General features: G+C 43.6%; 1 pseudogene; it reads left to right on the top strand.

Annotated features, from left to right (window-relative positions):
- Positions 1-834, top strand: part of LOC124583831 — a 3012-nt pseudogene extending 2178 nt beyond the window's left edge.
- Positions 835-5000: the final 4166 nt, after the last annotated feature.

Below are 5000 nucleotides of genomic sequence, written 5' to 3'. Positions count from 1 at the left end.
CCGCAGTTGCGGCGGTGTCCCGATCTTCCCCTCGGACCTTGAAAATCCGGGAGAGGGCCACGTGGAGGTGTCGCGCCGGTTCGTACCCATATCCGCAGCAGGTCTCCAAGGTGAAGAGCCTCTAGTCGATAGAATAATGTAGGTAAGGGAAGTCGGCAAATTGGATCCGTAACTTCGGGATAAGGATTGGCTCTGAGGATCGGGGCGTGTCGGGCTTGGTCGGGAAGTGGGTCAGCGCTAACGTGCCGGGCCTGGGCGAGGTGAGTGCCGTAGGGGTGCCGGTAAGTGCGGGCGTTTAGCGCGGGCGTGGTCTGCTCTCGCCGTTGGTTGGCCTCGTGCTGGCCGGCGGTGCAGGATGCGCGCGCCTGCGCGGCGTTCGCGCCCCGGTGCTTCAACCTGCGTGCAGGATCCGAGCTCGGTCCCGTGCCTTGGCCTCCCACGGATCTTCCTTGCTGCGAGGCCGCGTCCGCCTTAGCGTGCTCCTCCGGGGGCGCGCGGGTGCGCGGATTCTCTTCGGCCGCCATTCAACGATCAACTCAGAACTGGCACGGACTGGGGGAATCCGACTGTCTAATTAAAACAAAGCATTGCGATGGCCCTAGCGGGTGTTGACGCAATGTGATTTCTGCCCAGTGCTCTGAATGTCAACGTGAAGAAATTCAAGCAAGCGCGGGTAAACGGCGGGAGTAACTATGACTCTCTTAAGGTAGCCAAATGCCTCGTCATCTAATTAGTGACGCGCATGAATGGATTAACGAGATTCCCGCTGTCCCTATCTAAGATGGCCGCGGTCGATTCCTACATCTTCCGTTCTACAATCTTGAAACGGCATTTCGCGTGTGTTATTTGCTACATGGCTGCTTAACGTGTGTTTTTCGTTGTCGTCTCGTGTGTGTTCGCGCGTGTGCGTGAATTCGTGCGGGTGGGTTTCGTTAACGCACGTTTTGGAGTGTGTATAGCTGACATCGGACTTCATAACCTAACTGTGTTCAATCTTGAAACGGCATTTCGCGTGTATTATTTGCTGCATGGCAGCTTAACGTGTGTTTTTCGTTGTCGTCTCGTGTGTGTTCGCGTGTGTGCGTGGATTCGTGCGGGTGGATTTCGTTAACGCACGTTTTGGAGTGTGTATAACTGACATCGGACTTCATAACCTAACTGTGTTGTGCTCAGTTACTGTAAGCTTCATTAAACAGCAAGTATCTTTTTTAAGATTATACAAAGAAGCTGTTGAAACAATATTATAATAGTGTGGTAAATATAGTTTATCTCTCAGGACGTGCTGTCAAAGAATCTGTAGATCGTAGTTCGATCTGTGTACCGAAACTGGTAGGCGACTGTGGTTCGATCTGTGTACCACGACAGTGGTTCGATCTGTGTACCACGGCAGTTGGTACTACTGCCAAAAACAATATCAGTTGGCAAAGAAACTGCTACACTTCCAGCTCTATCACACTCTTTGTAAGAGTGGGATTTGACGCTGGACAAGTAGGAGGGATCGTTGCACCCATTTCTCGTGGTCAGCGAGATATTGAGTGTGCATACAGTGCGTCTGCCAAATACTGCTTGCAGAATCGTGCCTTCTCGCCGCAGGAGAGCTGTAAACTGTGGAAAACGTAAGTGCTTGCTTATGCTGATTCTTTTGTAACTGTTCAGTTAAATGTTTTAACTATGGCTTCTGTTGTCGACGAGGAAGCAAATGTACGTAGAGATACTAGTGCAGGTATGAAAATGAGCACAGTAGAAGACTATTATACCGACATCTTGGAGTTTATTGATGAGTGCATGACCCCAACTAAGAAAATAACCATAAATGTGATGAGTGAGTTGCGAAACAAGCTTTCAATGTGGGCATTGTTCCAATCTAGACTTGTTGGTAGGAATGAGGAGCTTACAAAGCAGAATGAATGGCTTCGTGACACTCTTGTAGAAAAAAGTGATGGGATTTCAAAAGAAATAAAAACTATCAAGGAGGAAATTCCGAAGGTGCCTGTACCTTCTTTTGCAGAAATTGCAGCAAGACCAAGTGCTAAGGCTAAAATAGCGTCGGCCCAAGCGAAAACAAACAATACTTTATTTATTAAATCAAAAGATGAAGGAGATGCAAAAACTACAAAAAAGAGATTCACAAGTCTGCTTGATCCAAGGAAGGAACAAATTAAAATCAAAAATATGCGTGCAATTAACAGTGTGCTGATTGTGGAAACCGAAACAGCTGCGGATATTGAGAAAATTGTTTCAAACAGCAAAATTTCAGAAAGCTTGAAGTGTGAGGCCCCAAGGAAGAAACGACCTCTCGTCATTATATATGACGTACCAAGTGACATGGATGGTCAAGAACTACAAGAAACAATTTGGCAACAAAATCTTTCAGACAAAATGACCAAGCAAGAATTAAGTGAGGAAATGCGGCACTGTTTTAAAACCGGCCCCAGAGGGAAAACAGAAGTAAACCATGTCTTTGAAGTGAGTGCACGTGTGAGGAAAACGCTGATTGAAGGGAAACGTGTGTATGTTGATTTTAGATCACTATCAGTAAGAGATTACTTTGCATTTAAGTGCTTTAAGTGTCAAAATTTTGGTCATAAAAGTGCTAAGTGTACTGCAAAGGCTTCGGTTTGTTCACACTGTGGCGAGGAAAACCACCAGAAGAAAACTTGTCCAAATCTTAGCAAGCCAGCAAAGTGCATCCCCTGCTCCTCAAGAGGGAAATTATGTAATTCACCAGGTCCACAATGTCCGACTTATCAGCTTTACTTACAGAGAGCAATTCAGAGTATAGATTATGGCCAGTAAATTGTCACCATACAGTAAGGTGTTCATACCTCTTAGTGAATTAAATTTAACAAATAAGTATCAACAAATAGCTGATAATAATTTGAGGAGTAAGAAACGTAAGCCTCCTTCAACGAGGCTACGGAACTGGCGCAGGGCGATGGAGTGGAGGAACATGCTACGTAATAAGAGACAAACTTTTGATACCATGCAACAACAAAGTTCCTCAGGCACAAATATAATAGGGAATACTAGAGGTTTTAAGCAACGAGAAAATGTAAATGTAGCCACAGAAGCAAAAGATTCAAAAATCATAGATAGTACGGAGACATGTGTATCCTTGGTGTCACGGGAGACTGAACTTTCACTTCACCTACAGGACAGTGTTGTTATCTCCGGTGCATCCAGTGAGTCCCCTCCTTCTCAACAGGAGAATGAATCTTCTCTTCCCTTACAGGACAGTGCTGCTACCTTTAGTGTATCCAGTGAGTCTCCTCCTTCTCAACAGGAAAATGAATCTTCTCTTCCCTTACAGGACAGTGTTGTTACCTCCAGCGTATCCAGCGAGTCTCCTCCTTTTCAACAGGAGAAACCAATTAGCCACACCCTATTAAATGGGAAAAGTAGTAGTGATATAGGTTCAGGGAATCGAGGAATTCTCTCAAAGATTAAATCTAAGCTGAAAGGGAAAAGTAGAAATGACAATGGAAGTTGTGATAAGCCCCTAATGAAGTCAATCAGCACTCAGACCACTCCTGCAGAGAGTGAAAGTACTCAGATGTCGTCCAGTGATAAGGATAGTGATAAGAATAAGGATAGTGACAAGGATAGCGATACAAAACAAATAGACCCTTATCTAATATATTCAGATCTGGAAGAGAATTATAGGCTCTCTAGGTTGGAAGATATGAGTGTTCTTGTTGTGGCCCTTAGACATATTATTAGAGAAGGACATCCAAAAGGGAAGACCATTGGTTTTCCATATCCAGGAACTGCGGATAGATTGTTTCTGCGATGTAATAACTTACCTACAGATATGGAAGAACTAAGCGAGTTACTTAATCGTGCATATACTCGACGTAGCGAAAAATTTAATAAAGAAGATCTTTACAGAGAGTTTGTAGAATGTTATGGAAGAACCGTTTATGAGTATGACAAGACTGGAGTTAAGTTCTACAACCATATTCGACAACCTTAATGTCAAATAGGAATTCTGGGATAAGAGTTGCTCAGATTAATGCAATGCGTAGTATCACAGTCATGTCCGAGATCTGGAAGGTTGCAGAGGATCGAAGTTTGGATGTTTTATGCATTCAAGAACCGTATACCAAAAATGGTAAGCTTGTTCATAGTCCAGTTAGTGCTAGGGCAATCATGTGTGGAGAAAATCCTATGACGGTTACTGTGGTATTAAAAAGGGAGATTTTGCTTACAGCAATCTCTCAGGTAAATGACGAGCATTCCATCACGGTGGAGTTAACATCACCCGAGGGAGTATTCTTACTTACTAATTCGTATTTTCAGTATGCACATGAGATACAACCATACATAGATAGATTGAAAAGAGCCAAAGAGGTTGGAGGGAATAGATTCCATATCTTCACAATAGATGCCAATGCGAAATCGATACTTTGGAATAGCATAGAGACTGATGAGAGAGGAGTGGAATTGCAGGATGCAATTGGGGAACTCAATTTAATAGTGATGAATAGACCTGGCTTCCCATATACATATCAAAATAGAGCAGGCGTGAAATCGAATATAGATGTGACGTTGGCTAGTGAAAGTGTTTTAAGTAGGATACAAGGCTGGCAGGTGTTGAATAGGGTAACGGTAAGCGATCACAATATGATTACATTCCAAATTACAAGGACATCTGACATGAATAGAAATGAAGATTTTTCTGGAACCATTTTTGATTTTAAGAGAGCTGATTGGGAAGGTATGAGACAAGAGTTACAGCTACAAGTACCAATAGGAAATGGCTTTGATATTGATGAGGCGGCTGAAAAGATACAGAACCAAATTCAAAATCTCATGAATTCCTTCATACCTAGACGATCCTATTTTCGTCAGTCAAGGGTCCCTTGGAGCTCCTCATTAACAGAATTGAGAAGATGTGTACGACGTGCTCGAAGAGCATATCAAAGGGCACTGGGTGATAGAGAGAGACAAAGAAGGCTGCAAAACTACAGAGAACTGAAAGGAAACTATAAACAAGAATT

This window comes from Schistocerca americana, unplaced genomic scaffold (genome assembly GCF_021461395.2).
Source record: "Schistocerca americana isolate TAMUIC-IGC-003095 unplaced genomic scaffold, iqSchAmer2.1 HiC_scaffold_47, whole genome shotgun sequence".
Lineage (NCBI taxonomy): Eukaryota > Metazoa > Arthropoda > Insecta > Orthoptera > Acrididae > Schistocerca > Schistocerca americana.
The sequence above is the reverse complement of the archived record's forward strand: the minus strand, read 5'-3'. Positions and strand labels throughout refer to the sequence as shown.